Source organism: Rhinoderma darwinii, chromosome 4 (genome assembly GCF_050947455.1).
Source record: "Rhinoderma darwinii isolate aRhiDar2 chromosome 4, aRhiDar2.hap1, whole genome shotgun sequence".
NCBI classification, from domain to species: Eukaryota; Metazoa; Chordata; class Amphibia; order Anura; family Rhinodermatidae; genus Rhinoderma; species Rhinoderma darwinii.
Genome location: NC_134690.1, coordinates 174,232,394 through 174,249,949, shown reverse-complemented (window position 1 = coordinate 174,249,949; position 17,556 = coordinate 174,232,394).

The window sequence follows — 17,556 nt, the reverse complement described above, 5'->3', positions numbered from 1 at the left end:
TAAAAACTGAAAAATGTAGCTGGTCATTAAGACCTTTTCAGGCTCAGTCATTAAGGGGTTAATGTTGTACCTTGTAGCGCTATACGTGTTGTTGTTCTTCTCTAGTTGTGTTGAATTGCATATATTGCAAAAATTCATCAAAGTTTGATGCTACATAAAGAGATGAGAGAGGAAAGTACATTATTCATTCCCTGTAGTGCATATTTCTGTCAGTATCTCTGTGGCCGTCTCCCACAGTTTCCATTCCCATCTTTTTTCTCAAGAAGTAAGTTTATCATTGGAACAATTCCAGGTGACCCTGTGACCCTCGGTGAGATAGAAACCGACTGACAGAAATGAGAATCTGAAGAAGGGGCTCCCAAGTAATAGTGATTTATTCTGTGGAAATAGTAACCCTATATTAAAATGTCCTGTAGGAAGTAAATGAACAATTTCTGAACAATGATATTTACAAAATAAATTCATATTCAGTTTTAAAATGTGAGTTAAAAATCTTGGCAAAAACAAAAGCGAGCACTTTGCTGGATTTTATTAATATGTCTAGTTTAGTTTTTAAATCTTTCAACAGTGAGCAGAGTGGGGAATGCGGAGGAGAAATACATAGAAGAAACACAGACAGGGTAAGTGAATCATGTAGATGTTGCAATGAGGAATGACGTTTTTAGTGTTCATTATGCGTAAAAAAATGATAGGTCGAGAGATGAATTGTTGAAACGTTAGAGAGACTAATGCTTGGAAGATAGCATGGCCACAGGGTGGCATTTGTGAGCTGAGGGCAATATCTGCATAAACAATGTCCAATTACAAATTTTTGGGCTAATAATATTTGTTCATCCTATGCCAATGAATATAAACTCTATGAAATATTACACTATAAATATAGTACATTTCCTAGTAATCCTGTATGGTAAAACAGATAGTCACATTAAAAAAGTTGCGTAAAGTTGCTTAAATCAATGAGATTTATTTAAAGAGGCTCTGTCACCAGATTATAAGTGGCCTATCTCCTACATAATGTGATCGGCGCTGTAATGTAGATTACAGCTGTAATGTCGGGGTAGGGAGACAGACAGGTGAGCCCTAATCTACCCGCCACTCAGTCCCTGCCTACTTGCATGGCCCGTCCTAGGCGACGGCGTACAACTGGGCGACGGTCCCTACGCTCAATATGTGTACGACAGACAAACAGACAAGGGTACACAGAAGCTAAGGGAAATGGGGCAGTTGCCCACGGCAACACTGTGAGCAACAGGAGTAGTGAACGAGCCGAGTCAAACCAGGAGTGTACAAGGTACCAAACGCAGAGCAGGAGCGTAGTCAGTAAAGCCATGTTCAAAATGAAGCAAGGTCAATAATAATAGCAGGAGCAGCAGAGCCAGGAAGCAGGAAAGAATCACAGGCAAAGGCAAGCAGGAAATGAATGTATAAATAGACTGAGGGCGGGAGCTAGAACCGTCTGGCCAGGCTGTGATAGGTTCTCCCACTCCTGAGCCTACCAGCCTGAGTGGTAGCAGATCGAGTCACTCTATCAGACCTAGGAGCAGATGTAGACTGATTAACCACGGGCGTCGACACAGAAGCTGTGTCTCGCAGATCCTTTACAACAGCAGTGTTTTTATTTAGAAAAACGATCATTTTTGACGGAGTTATGACCTATATTAGCTTTCTGCTAATTACTTTCTTAATGGACAACTGGGCGTGTTTTACTTTTTGACCAAGTGGGCGTTGTGGAGAGAAGTGTATGATGCTGACCAATCAGCATCATACACTTCTCTCCATTCATTTACACAGCACATAGTGATCTAGCTAGATCACTATGTGCAGTCACTTACTCACATAATAACGTTACTAAAGTGTCCTGACAGTGAATAGACATCACTACCAGCCAGGACGTGATGTCTATTCAGAATCCTGACACTTCGGTAACGTTTGTGTGAGATTTACAGCACAGCAAGCGTAATCCCGTTTTAAATTACATTTAAAACGAGATTACGGACCTGTGGGTGACGTCATCATTCCCAGCCAGCTTCTTTCACTGCAGACACAGCGTGACATCACCCACAGATCCTTCAACCTTGGCGTCGGAAGAGAGAAGACACCACAACTCCAGGCATACAGTTGAATTTGCAGCAGCATCACCATGTGCAGGTAAGCATAGTAAACTCCCTAGAGACGAGCATATTAACCTTTTGGACGCCTGTAGCTGTGGTGTCTTATCTCTTCCGACGACAAGGTTCTTTTGGAGATATAGTTCGTACAGGTGGAAGTTATTGTTCTATATCAAGGGTGAGCAACATTTGTTGGTCTGAAAACCGCATTGTCATACTATTCTACTTCAAAGGGCTGCCACAAAACTAAATCTGCTTAAAGCGATAATAGTGCAGTCATATTTTTGTATTATTTGATAGCACCATTTTGGGGTTCACATATCTTAGCATTTAACTTTTATATTTTTGTGGGACATAATGCAAAGAAAAAAGCAAGTGTGCCATTTTTTGGAGGTTTTATTTTTACGCTGTGTGACGGCGGGATTTGATTATGGGTGGATCCTTTTGTTTTAATCACTTAGATGCCGTGGCCACTGTTGAAAGTGGCTTCTAAGGGGTTAAACGTCCAAGATCTGAGTTATCTATGATCTCGACCATTGCCGTGGGAGACCGACTGTCAATCTGTCAAACAGCTTTTGTGTCCAGGTCATCACTATGCCGTACAATGGCTGCGCTGCTCATTAACAGCAGATTTTTAGCAAAGTAATGTACAGTGTGGTACCAAGGGGACACTGTTGGCATTAAAGGGTTCATGAGGGACAAACTGCTGGTACTATTAATAATGGAGGGTCGTTCTGCTGTCACTATTTATAATGGGAGGTCCAGCATTAATAATAACATTTATTTTAAGCCTTTCACCTGCCGGCCATCCTACTTTCTACTGTATGAAATATGGAGCGATTTACCTTACTGCAGAGGAAAATGCTCATTGATTAATACAGGCTCCTGTCATACATTTACAGTCTGTCTGTGTGACAGGAGCCATTCAGTGACTTATTAGCACTTTCCTTTACTACAGGGCAAAGCGCTCATTGCTTAATGCAGACATAGCTTGTAACTGGCGGTGCCTGTCACACAGCTACAGGCAATGTCGGTGTGACAGTCACCATTCAATAACCAATGAGTGCTTTTCCTTGTCAGGTAAATCGCTCAATGGTTATTGAATCTGTTTTGAGCTATGGCCGATATTCTTCACTGCAGAGGAATGCGCTCATTGTAGCCATGCAGAGTCCGGTCCTGGCAATTTTTATACAGAAACACAACTAATTGTAAAAGCAGTTTATCAGCTGAGTTTCTGTCCAGCAGGGCAGTGGGTTCTGCACCCCTGTTCTATATCCTACACTTAGGGAGAGAGACAGAATGAGAACCCCACCTCTTTCAATTAAACATGGTAATTATCGGAAGGGGGTGGAGATAGCGCTGCTATCCCCTGCTTTGATCCTGACGTTTTCCCCTGCAGCTATCGTTATCCTGAACCCCACCAGTCACATTGTATGTCGCAGTGTCTCTGCTACTTACTGGTGATATCTCACATACCTCCCGCAGTTTGATGGCGGAGGGAAAGACCGGTAAAAGAGAGAAAGAGGCCCAAGATGGCGCCGCACAGCAAAAATCAGTCGCTCTTCAGAACAGCAGAGGGATGTGGTGGCGAGGCTCAGTAAATATGCCTGCAGTACCTCTGTGAAGGACAGTCTGGAAGCTGCTGCTTTGCCTTCCATTGCTGACCGGGACCGAGCTTGTGAGGATAATGCGGAGTCTAGTGAGGAAGGACTGCCATGTTCACAGCTACAGGAGCATGCAGAAGGTATAGAGAAAGATGTGCAGTGGGGAAAGATTGAACAGGCTACGCTCACACTTATTGATGTGATGAAGTCTATTAATCATTGCCACCAATCCCTGACCTTCCAGGTTGGTGGTCTTAAGAAAGACATTTCTATACTCCTATGGGATGTCGAAAAGCTCTCTGAGAGAATTACTGCCTTAGAAGAAAGAGTCAGTAAAATGGAGGAAGTGTTTTGCCTGTGAAACAGAATGTGGGCAATCACTCTAGAGCCACAAACGTTATAAAAGTTAAGCAAACTGATCTTAAAAATCACCTGAGGCGTAACAATGTCTGTATAGTGGGTATTCCGGAAAAGTTGAAGGGAGCTACTCCCACAGAATATGTTAAAACTTGGCTACTGAATACCTTTGGTGAAGACCAACTGACCTTGCTGTGTAGCGGACACACCAAATCCCCCTGCGGCCTCTGCCCCCACGCAGCCCACCACGTACTATGCTGGTTAAGATTCTGCACTTCAGAGACAGAGACATTCTTCTTCACAAAGCTAGAGATCACCCTAATCTGGTGTTAGATGGGCAGAGGATTTCTCTGTTTCCTGATTACCCCATGGAAGTTCAAAAGAGGAGATCTCAATGCATGGACATCAAACGTTGTCTGAGGACCCTTCAAGTTACCTACTTGATGCTTTACCCAGCACATCTGCGGGTAGTTGCTCTTAGTACTACTCACTTCTTTGAACAAGCACAAGCGGTGGTGAGATGGCTGGATCAACATGAACGTCAGCTCCGTAATTATCCGGACTGAGGGTTTCTTCCTGTAAGAACTGAGCTTACTGGCGTATGCTGGATTGCACCTTCCTTATTTCATAATGTTGCCCTTGGTGGCGTAAATGAGTGCCTCTTTTAGATTTTTGTTGACACTACATTTAATGAATGTTTTGAGACCATGTGGGTTCAAAACCGTTATGTTTACTTTATTGGTGATAGGGGCTGGGGGGGATTTGTATTCCCCTTTTTCTCTGTTGCTTATAAGGGGCGGTTGACTGCTACTTTTATTATGTTCTGTGTATAGTTCTATCTTGTACTACTGTAAGCTACAGATCTGCACCTGCCCTTCAGCACATCCCCTGTGACCTGTCTGGCCCGGGTGTTGTGCTGTAGTAACTATGTGATTTAGCTCTAGTCCCTGATATTCACCTTAAGGAAATTGCAGGATTGGGCTTTTTTCTTTTGTATATTTTGGGGTTTTAGTTTGGGGTGGGGGTAGGGAGGGTATATGTTCTTTTCCGCTCATGGGATATAATGTTCTTCTTTTGTTGAATTGTCTGACTAGTGCACTATGGCTTTCTCCGTACTGTTTATATCCTGAACTATTAGGGGTCTTGGGGATGCTACGAAATGAAGAGCTATCTTTGATTATGTTAAAAATACCCAAGCCCTGGTGTTATGTCTACAAGAGACACATATGACCCCTAACAGGATCTCTCTATTGGATAGACCGTGGATTGGGCAAAAGTACAACATACTGCATATTCTATAGGTGTGAATGTCCTCTTCCATCGTAAAAAAAAATCCCTTTGAATGCCTTAATTCTGAAATTGACTCTGAGGGTAGATTCATTTGCCTCTATGGTAGGTTATTTCACTCCCTGTGCATTATAGTAGCGGTGTATATTCCGCCACCTTATTCAGGTGAAGTCTTGCAGAAAGTCCTGCAATTTACTAGACATACCCCACAGGCGCCCTGGCTGATTTTGGGTGACTTCAATAGCACGGTGGACAACTCTGGATAGGGTGGTGAGTGTGGTAGACTCAAAGAAGTGGAGGGCTAACACCCTTTGGCAAGATTCTTCGTGAAGTGGCCCTGATAGACCTCTGGCGTTCTAGCTATCCAGATGCTAGACTACTCCTGTTATTCTGCAACATATGGAACACTATCTCGTAAAGATTTGGCACTTGGGAACTTGCAGGCCTTGAGTATATTGGGGGAAGAGCAGTATTTGGCGAGGGGGACTATAAGATCACTTGCTGTTGCAGGTGTCTTTGGTGCTACCTTCCCCCCTTACTAAGACCCCAGGTCTGTGGCAATTTAATCCTTATTGGTTGAGACTTCTGACTCCCATTACTCCCATTCCAGCTCAACTACACAAATTATTTCTTCATAAAGAGGGGTCTGCATCACCCCTAGTGGTATGGGATGCCATGAAGGCCTATCTTTGCGGTTCCCTGATACAAACGCTTAATAAGGTAAAATAATCCACTGGCTCTTGAAAGCATCTTCCGGGAGGGTGTTCAGGGGATGGAGGAGAGATTGGTGAGTGACCTGGGGAGGGATGCCGACTGAGACTACGAGAGGCCCAAGAACAACTTTATCAGTATTTGTTGACTATGGCTAGTCATTGGTGTTTTTTTTCAAAAACAACGTTTCTTTGAAGGAGAAAAGGTGGGACATTTATTAGCAGTAATATCTAGAGCACAGCAGGAATCCCTATATATTAAAGAGTTGTATTCTAAGTGCTACATACCTCCCCAGACATATACTTGAGGGTTTGAAGAGCTTTTATGCCAATCTATATGAGTCTGTCTCCAGAGGATGCGAATGTCTTGGATGCCTCTCTTACCCCAGAGGAACTAGAGGGGGCCTTCTCCTCTATAGCCAATAATAAGTCCCCGGGGATGGACAGCCTTCCCAAACCCGGCAAGGACGTTTGACAGCCTGAATTGTATAGACCAATTTCCTTTTTAATGGTCGATGTGAACATTTTGGCTAGCTGGGTTTCAAGAGTGGTTGAAAGGTAGTCCATCAGCATCAGGCAGGCTTCATGCCTAATATGTCTACTGCTATTAACCTTAGGAGACCATTTCTGAATCTTCAGATGACACAGTCGGTAGAGGGCACTAAGACGGTGGCGTCGCTTGTTGACAGCGTAGAGTGGAATTACTTTTGGGCCACTCTGCACTGTCTGGGCTTTGGGGATACCTTTGTTAGGTGGGTCCGATTGCTATATGTTTCCCCTAGGGTTCAGGTTAAGGCTAATGGGCTTCTGTCTGGTCCCTTTACACTGTATAGAGGGACGAGACCGGGTAGTCCCCTCTCACCCCTTTTGTTTGCCTTGGCTATTGAGCCTCTGGCTGAAGCCATTAGGCGAGGTGAGGAACGTCCAGTATGGGAAACTGCACAAAAATTTGGCCCTTTTACGCAGATGATATGTTGCTATTTTCGAATGATTGGCCTACCTCACTACATAATGTCATCCGCATTATTAATGACTTTGGTCGCATATCTGGCCTATCTATGAATTGAACTAAGTCTTACCTCCTTCTGGTAGGACCAAAGCCGACTGACACGTCAACACAGGCGGACAGCTACAGATTAGACTTCCGTTTATATATTTAGGCATCCAGGTTAGCGCTAGGGTCCAGGATTTGGGGGATCTGAATACTGACCCGCTGCTAAATAGGTTGCAGACTAAAACGGCAGCGTGGTGTAAACTCCCTCTTGGTGTGATAGGTAGGGTTAATCTCACCAAAATGATTTTTATGCCACAACTTCTGTATATATTACATGATATCACAGTATGGCTGCGCCTTCTGATCTTTCATAAATGTAATGGTATTTTCCAAGACCTTATATAGGAGAAGGGCACACCAAGGATACGGTTAGAGACACTACAAAGACCTAAAGAAGATGGGTGCTTGGCTGTAATGGATTTGCCAGACACAGGTTCTGTGTCGACGCCCGGGGTTAATCAGCCTTCATCAGCTCCAAGGTCTGCTAGCGTGATGCAATCTGTTACCACTCAGGCTCGCAGGCTGAGGAGAGGGAGAACTTATCACAGCCTGGCCTGACGGTTCTGCTCCCGCCCTTGGTCTATTTATACCCACACTTGCAGTTGTTCCTTGCCTGTGATTGTCTTGTTTCCTGGCTCTGCGATTCCTGCTATTTACATTATTGACCGCTGTTACTTTTTGACCCTGGCTTGACTGACTCTTCTCCTGCTCTGATTTTGTTACTACGTACTCTCCTAGTTTGACTCGGCTCGTTCACCACTCCTGTTGCTAACGGTGTTCCGTGGGCAACTGCCCCTACTTCCCCCTTTGCTTCTGTGTGCCCTTGTCTTGTGTTGTCTGTCTTTCACTTATTGAGCGTAGGGACCGTCGCCCAGTTGTACGCCGTCACTTAGGACGGGCCGTTCAAGTAAGCAGGGACTGAGTTGCAGGTAGATTAGGGCTCACCTGTCCGTCTCCCTACCCCGATTCGTTACATAATCACAGGCCCATATACCTTTTCTTACCCTCGTCCGTGACTCTACTATGGACCCCCTTGAGGCCCTGGCTCAGCAAATGCAGGGTCTCTCCCTACAGGTCCAAAACCTGGCTCAGAGGTTCAACCAGCGTGATGCTACCCAGGTAGTGCCCCTCACCTCTTGAACCCCACCTCAAGTTGCCTGACCGGTTCTCTGGGGACCGGAAGACTTTTTTCTCTTTTCGGGAGAGTTGTAGACTCTATTTCCGATTAAGACTCCACTCCTTTGGATCTGAGAGCCAGCGAGTGGGTATAATTAGGTCCCGGCTCCAGGACGGCCCCCAGGAATGGGCCTTCTCCTTGGCTCCTGACGCCCCTGAACTTTCTTCTGTTGACCTTTTTTTTTCTGCTCTCGGGCTCATCTATGACGAGACTGACAAAACTGCCTTTGCCGAGAGTCAGCTGGTGACCTTACGTCAGGGTAAGAGACCCGTTGAGGAGTACTATTCTGACTTTAGGAAGTGGTGTGTAGCTTCTCGGTGGAATGACCCTGCCTTGAGGTGCCAATTTAGATTGGATCTGTCGAACGCCCTGAAAGACCTATTACTTAGCTATCCCACTTCAGACTCTCTAGAACAGGCTATGGCTTTAGCGGTACGTCTTGACCGATGTCTCAGGGAACGACGACTTGAACGTTCTGGTGCCTTCACCTCTGGCTCCCCTATGATGGCTCCAGAGGTTCCGTTGCTTCGTTCTTCCACGGAGAATTCGGATGAACAGATTCAACTCGGGGCCTCCGTGTCTCCCCAACAACGTAGAGATTTCCGCAGGAAGAATGGTCTCTGCTTCTACTGTGGGGATGACAAGCATCTACTGAACTCCTGTCCCAAGCGCAAGAATAAGCAGCCGGAAAGACTTCCGCGCCTAAGTGACCATCGGGGAGGTCGCTTGGGCGCAGAGGTATTTCCTGTAAACCTAAAGCCTAATAAAATCTTTCTCCCCTTTCAGGTCTCTTTTGATGGTAGGTCTGCCACCGGCAGTGCCTTCGTGGATTCAGGGTCTGCTGCTAATATTATGTCTGTGGTATTTGCTATGTCTCTAGCTATGCCATTAATTGATTTCCCTAAACCTGTCCCGGTAGTGGGTATAGACTCCACTCCGCTTGCTAATGGTTATTTTATGCAGCATACCCCTGTTTTTGAACTCATTGTTGGCTCCATTCATTTGGAGCAGTGTTCTGTGTTAGTGATGCAGGGGTTATCGTCCAATTTGATTTTAGGCCTTCCTTGGTTGCAGATGCATAATACCACTTTTAACTGGAATACTGGTGATCTTACTAAATGGGGTAATGAATGCATGACGTCATGTTTTTCTATTAATTTGGTTTCTCTCGTTGAGGAGGTGAACACTCTACCTGAGTTTATTCAGGACTTCGCTGATGTCTTTTCTAAAAGGGCCTCTGAAGTGTTACCTCCTCATAGAGAGTACGATTGCGCAATCGATTTGGTACCAGGAGCTAAGCTCCCTAAATGTAGGATATTTAATCTCTCTTGTCCTGAACGTGAAGCCATGAGAGAATATATCCAGGAAAGTCTGCCCAAGGGTTACATTAGCCCCTTTACTTCTCCGGTAGGTGCTGGCTTCTTCTTCGTGGGGAAGAAGGATGGTGGTCTTAGGCCGTGCATCGACTACCGAAATTTAAATAAGATCACTGTTAGGAACCAATATCCCCTTCCTTTGATTCCTGATCTTTTCAATCAGGTTCAGGGGGCCCAATGGTTCTCGAAGTTCGATCTTCGGGGGGCTTATAACCTTATCCGGATCAGAGAGGGGGATGAGTGGAAGACTGCGTTTAATACACCCGAAGGTCATTTCGAATAACTCGCCATGCCCTTTGGGTTGTGTAATGCTCCCGCGGTCTTCCAGAATTTCATAAATGAGATTTTAAGAGACTATCTGGGGGTATTTCTTGTAGTGTACCTTGATGATATACTTGTGTTTTCCAAGGACTGGTCCTCCCACATTGAGCATGTCAGGAAGGTGCTCCAGGCCCTTCGGAAAAACAAACTCTTTGCAAAAACCGAAAAATGTGTGTTTGGGGTGCAGGAGATGCCATTTTTGGGTCAAATCCTCGCTCCTAACAAATTCCGCATGGAGCCTGCCAAGGTTCAGGCTGTGGCAGAATGGGTCCGCCCTGACTCCCTGAAGGCCTTACAGTGTTTTCTGGGGTTTTCGAATTATTACAGGAGATTTATTCTAATTTCTCGGTCATCGCTAAGCCTCTTACGGACCTCACTCGTAAAGGTGCTGATCTCCTCCACTGGCCTCCGGAGGCGGTCCAGGCTTTTGAGATCCTTAAGAGGTGCTTTGTCTCTGCCCCAGTGCTGATTCAGCCTAACCAAATGGAGCCATTCATCGTGGAGGTTGACGCCTCCGAGGTGGGAGTGGGTGCTGTCTTGTCCCAGGGTACTATGTCTCTCACCCATCTCTGTCCCTGTGCCTACATCTCCAGGAAGTTCTCCTCCACTGAGAGAAACTATGACGTTGGCAACCGTTAACTCTTAGCCATTAAATGTGCATTTGAAGAGAGGCGCCACTTCCTGGAGGGGTTTAGGCACCAGGTAACGGTACTTACTGGCCACAAGAATCTGGTTTTCCTAGAATCTGCCCGGAGGCTAAATCCGAGACAAGCTCGATGGGCGTTGTTTTTTACGAGATTCAACTTTGTGGTTACCTATAGGGCTGAGTCGAAAAATATTAAAGCTGATTCTCTGTCGCATAGCTTCATGGCCAGCCCTCCTCCTGAGGAGGATCCCGCTTGTATTTTGCCCCCAGGTATAATCATATCCTCTGTGGATTCAGACTTAGTCTCCGAAATTGTGGCTGATCAAGGTTCTGCTCCCGAGAACCTTCCTGAGAACAAGCTGTTTGTTCCCCTGCAATTCCGGCTAAGGTTGCTCAGGGAGAGTCATGACTCCGCACATCTGGCCATCCAGGCATCCTGGGTACCAAGCACCTAATTTCTAGAACCTATTGGTGGCCTCGGTTGCTTAAGGACGTTAAGGCCTACGTCGCCGCTTGTGAAATTTGTGCTAGGTCCAAGACTCCCAGGTCCCGACCTGCGGGCTTACTATGTTCTTTGCCCATTCCCTAGAGACCTTGGACCCATATCTCCATGGATTTTATCACCGACCTGTCTCCACCTCAAGGCAAGTCAGTGGTGTGGGTTGTAGTAGACTGCTTCAGTAAGATGTGCCACTTTGTACCCCTCAAGAAACGACCCAATGCCAAGACGTTAGCTACCTTGTTTGTCAAACACATCCTGCGTCTCCATGGGGTTCTGGTCAATACTGTTTCTGACAGAGGGGTACAATTTGTTTCATTGTTTTGGAGAGCTTTCTGTAAGAAACTGGAGATTGATCTGTCCTTTTCCTCGGCCTTCCATCCTGAAACTAATGGCCAAACTGAGAGGACTAATCAGTCTCTAGAACAATACTTAATGTGTTTTATCTCAGACTGTCAAAATGATTGGGTCTCCTTCATTTCCCTCGCCGAATTTTCCCTTAATAACCGCGTCAGTAACTCGTCGGGGGTCTCTCCCTTCTTCTGTAATTTTGGGTTTAATCCACAGTTCTCCTCCGTTTTACCTAGTGGTTAAAACAATCCCGAGGTAGATGTCGTTCATCGGGAACTGTGCACAGTCTGGGCCCAGGTTCAGAAGAACCTAGAGGCGTCCCAGAGCATCCAAAAGACTCAGGCAGATAAAAGACGTTCAACTAATCCCCTGTTTGAGGTCGGGGATCTGGTGTGGCTGTCTTCTAAAAATTTGCGCCTTAAAGTTCCGTCCAAGAAATTTGCTCCCCGGTATATAGGGCCGTACAAGATCATTGAGGTCCTCAACCCTGTCTCCTTCCGGCTGGAGTTACCCCCGTCTTTTCAGATACACAACGTGTTCCATGCCTCCCTCTTGAAAAGCTGCTCCCCGTCCTTGGCTACATCGAGGAAACCTCCGGTCCCTGTTCTCACTCCTGATGGGGTAGAATTCGAGGTAGCCAAGATTGTGGACAGCAGGATTGTCCAAGGCTCCCTCCAGTACCTGGTCCATTGGAGAGGATACGGGCCTGAGGAGAGGACTTGGGTACCCGCCCGGGATGTTCACGCCGGTATATTGCTCAGGAAGTTCCATCTTCGGTTCCCCAACAAGCCAGGCCCACCTAGGAAGGGTCCAGTGGCCCCTCATAAAAGGGGGGTACTGTAATGGATTTTCCAGACACAGGTTCTGTTTCGACGCCCGGGGTTAACCAGCCTTCATCAGCTCCAAGGTTTGCTAGAGTGACGCGATCTGTTACCACTCAGGCTCGCAGGCTGAGGAGAGGGAGAACCTATCACAGCCTGGCCTGACGGTTCTGCTTCTGCCCTTGGTCTATTTATACCCTCACTTGCAGTTGTTCCTTGCCTGTGATTCTCTTGTTTCCTGGCTCTACGATTCCTGCTATTTACATTATTGACCGCTGTTACTTTTTGACCCTGGTTTGACTGACTCTTCTCCTGCTCTGATTTTATTACTACGTACTCTCCTGGTTTGACTCGGCTTGTTCACCACTCCTGTTGCTCACGGTGTTCTGTGGGCAACTGCCCCTACTTCCCCCTTTTCCTTCTGTGTGCACTTGTCTTGTGTTGTCTGTCTTTCACTTATTGAGCGTAGGGATCGTCGCCCAGTTGTACGCCGTCACTTAGGACGGGCCGTTCAAGTAGGCAGGGACTGAGTTGCGGGTAGATTAGGGCTCACCTGTCCGTCTCCTTACCCCGATTCGTTACATTGGCTGTCCCAAATCCATGGTTATATTACCTCTCAGCCCAGATCTAAAAACTTGAGGTGGGGTGCAGAGATGCCAGCTCGCTCTGCGGGACAATTAGTTGGGCATGTAATGGGAACAGCTGATTTTATTAGATCATGAGTCGGGATGTCTCGGAGACATGGGTCGAACATTTCCGACCCTGCTGTTAATACATAAAACCTAGAATAAAGTGAAGGCTATAGTAGGTTTGGTGGGGTATACTCATTATTTCCCTATATGGTGCAATTTTCACTATAAAGAATTTGATAATTTGGAAGGGTTTGATAGTTGGAGAAGTCCGGGTGTGAGGGTTATACCTCAGCTCTTTTAGAATAATGTGTTCCAAACATTTGAGGATCTACAGTCGAAGTTTGCCCTGCCACACTCCACTTTTTTCCAATACCTCCAATTAAGGCATGCCTGGAAGTTATTGAACAGAAAGGTTTCCATGTCACAGGCCTCACATTCATCGCTTCTAGATTTAGTAGCCCAATCCGGTGGCACAGGGGGACTAATTTCGTTGTTCTGTAGGTGTCTCCTGGAGGCGACTTTTAAGGTGCAACCTCTCTCTCTTAGGGGGAGGTGGGAGAGAGGCTTAGGGCCCATAGAGGAGAAAGTCTGGCAGGGGGTCCTTGAACAGGTTCCCAAGACTTCCCTGAGTGAAATGTATAGATTGTCCCAGGTCTCTTTTGAACAGGGTTTACAAAACCCCATTGCGGCTATATAAAATGGAATATCGGGGGGATTCTACATGTTATAGATGTAAGGAAAATTACACAGACCTACTTCATGTAATGTGGAGTTGCTCCAGACTTGATCCTGTGACGTGTATTCTGGGTTATACTGCAAGGTACCTGTGACGGAGAGTCAGCGACTGGCGGTGCTGTGCCTTTTATATCAATCGAGAAAATTGATTGCCTCCCACTGGAAAGTTCCAGATCCACCCAGATTGTCAGCTTAAAGTGAGAGACAACACTATGCTGAGAATGGAAATGTATGTATATGGGAAACTGGGTACTCTCAAAACGTATGAGGACCTGTGGTTCCCCTGGCTAGATACTCCAGGTCTAGCGCCAACGGCTCTCTTCATTAATAGAATATCTCCAACACTGACTTTGCCTTCTGGAGGGGCTGTGGGAAACCGCAAGTCTCTGGCTCTTCTTATTCTTTTAAAAATTTACTTTTACAAATATAATTTTAAAAATTGTGTAGACATAAATACATGAAAAAAAGACTTTTTCTTCCTGTTGGAGGAACAATAAATGAAACTGTTCAGTCTTTACCATGTTGGTCAAATATGCAATCCGTAGAGGTTATTGTATATCAAACCCTTGAATTGGTACACAAGGTATGTGAATGCTCCAAAGAATAAACAATATCGATTTATATATACGGAAAGGCGTTTCCTATGTCACCCATGGTTTGGATTATACAGCTTTTCCTTGGGTCATTAACCCCCCCACCTGTTCCGTAGTACAGCGGGGTCAATTCAACTTTCCAGTAAGGGGATAGGGAAACCAAATTCATCAGGGGAGATGTGGCCATGTAGCCTAACAAGAAGTCAGGCTTAACATAGTGTGCTGGAGCAGCACATTAATATTCCGAATTTCTGCAGTAGCAGAGGGTTTTGACAGCACATGTTCCTCCTGTGCTGGTATGAACGCCTGTGTCGGCATTTGACGTCATCAGCTATCTGGGCTTCACCCATCCTATTTAACTTAGTATTCCCTCCCGTTCCGTACACACCTCACGTGATGTATCGGGAGGTGTGTATCAAAGCAGGAATCTTACATGCCGCCAATATGACGACGGTGCCCGGTTCCTCCTAACAGGCTCATACATCACCCAGCCGTGCACAGGCGCACCACGGCCCGCACCTGGGCCGCCGCAGTGCGATAGCCCACAGTGGGTAGACGACCAACGTGCATCAGTCATCAACGCTCGTTACCAGAAAGCGGCCTAGACCGTGGCAACGTACAGACCAGTGACTAGAAAAGGGTGTTTCTGTCTAATCCAAAGTGGTCCTAATAAGACCGCTGTCCATGGCTATAAAGAACCATCATAATGTTTGGATAGACTACACCTATTACATTGATATTCTAGTTACAATAATAGGATGGGATTGGTATTGGACTAGTGTTCTAGTATGCTCTAGATTGCTAATCGGATATTACTAGCAGGTCACCACCCAATATTTATGTATTAGGGGGGTCCACATTCTCATGTATTAAATTTTCAATATTATTTCAGGCTTTTATGAAAAATGATATTTACATGTACATCCCAACCTTTGATGGGGATTGTGGAAAACATGTATGATTAAGTTGCTCATTTAGTCCATTGGGCATAATTGAGCCAAGTTTAAACATCCATCTTGATTCTCTTTGCAAAACCACCTTATCTATATCCCCTCCCCTTTCGGTTGGGTAAATCAATTCGATGGGCGTAAATTTTAGACATCTTGCATCCCCCTTATGGTGTAAATGTATATGTCTAGCCACCGGTTTGTCTCTATCATTATCAATATCTCCTATATATTCAAGGACCCTTTTTCTCCATTCTCTAGGTGTTTTCTCTATATAATTAGGGGGCAGCCACATGTGATCTTGTAGATCACATTTTTTTAGGAGCTACAGTTTATGAAGTCTTTAATTTCATAAATCTCTCCTGTATGTGAACCTACAAATTGTTTTACATTCTATACCAGCGGGCATGCTTTACAATGTCCACATTTATAGCAACCATAGACTTTTTTATTATCTATCCAGCAGCCTTGTCTTTGGGTCTTTTTAAGTGGCTTTGTGTGACTCTATCCCCAATGCTCCTCCCTCTTCTATATGTGACGTATGCCCATGGTGAAATAGCTTCCTTAACGTCAGTATCCATTTGATGGATACCCCAGTGTTTTCTGAGTATACCCTTGATCGTCTGATTAGCCCTATCAAATGTGCCTATTAGTCTTATGGGCTGTTTGGTGAGTTTTTTTTTCCTGGGGAACAAGGAGTTCTTCCCGACTTTGTTTTAGTGCATGTTTGTATGCTTTCTTATGGTTTTTTTTTAATGGGGAGCCTCTTTCAAGAAATCTATTTTTTAATTCCCTTGCTTGTTCTCTAAATTCACCTATATTGGAGCAATTACTTTTTAACCTAAGGTATTGCCCCTCGGGTATACCTATTTTCAATGGGTTCGGATGTAGCTCTCCCACTTAAGTAGGCTGTTTGTAGATGTTGGCTTCCTATATATGGTTGACTCTAGGCCACCTTTACTATCTTTAGTGATCAGGATGGCTAAAAAAGGGTAGGGTTTTTAAATTAAAGTCAAACGTAAATTTCAAACCAATGCAGTTGTCAATGAAACCAATGAGAAGGTATCAGCAAAAAAAAGCCATACGGCATGAATATTTCAAATATGCAAAGATGCTTTTTTACAAAAATTAGGCTGGAAAAACACCCACAATATAAAAGACACACATATACAAGACATAGGTAAAAAAGTAACCCAAAGAGGTAGCTTGAATATCACACACACACACACACACACACACACACACACACACACACACACACACACACACACACACACACACACATCTGGGGATAAATACAATGTGAAGTACCTGGCAAAGTAATGAAAAAGCGTATAGTGTCCTGAACAGTCTACACAGGACTTATATAGCATAAATAGCTAGCCACAAATGACAAAAAAATGCATGAAGGAATTTGCTACATAAACCAGGATACTGACCCATAGGTATGTGTGTGTGTGTGTGTGTGTGTGTGTTTGTGTGTGTGTGTGTGTGTGTGTGTGTGTGTGTAAACATCACTGCCTCACCCTCTGACGCACTTTTCGCGTTTGTTTCTTCCGTGAGTGGGAGCTCTTCCGGGAGTTGCTGATACCTTCTCATTGGTTTCATTGATGTATTTTTGGGTTTCACAATACTTTAATACTTTGTAGTTCTACCAAGGGATTTTCTCTCTCTGGTTTTGTAGGTTTATTCAGTTGTCATTCAACAGGTTTACATTTTGTTGCAAATCTTTCTCAGGTCCCCCCCATAGGACAAATACGTCATCTATGCAGCGTGCCCACATTAGAATTGGAAGATTCAAGTGTTGTGGTTCGTCTGAGTATACCATGGTCTCTTCCCACCAGCCCAGGGGTAGGTTAGCGTATATGGGCGCACATGGATTACCCATGGCAGTGCCCCTGAGCTGGTGGTAGATACGACCGTTAAAAAGAAAGTGGCTTCTTGTTAGTACAAACTGTAATAGCTCTAAGATGAAGGCTCTATGATGGCGTAAGTGAGCCACTCTTGTGCTAAGGAAGTAATCAACTAATCAACTGCCTTTTAAGCCCATCACGTGTGGAATAGATGAATATAGCGCCTCTACATCTATGCTGGTGTTGTGGTACACCGTGAGGTCCTCAATTTTAGATAATAGATTCATTGTATCTCTTGTGTATGAGGGTAATGCCTCTATAACATTTCTGAGTACTTTGTCTAGATTAACCCCCATATTTTGCGTTAATCCCCCTATTCCTGACACTATTGGACGGCCTTTAAGAGGGGTAATCCCCTTATGTATTTTTGGAAGAGCATAGAAGGTAGGTGTTTGGGGTTTCTCAATTGCCATGAATCCTTATTA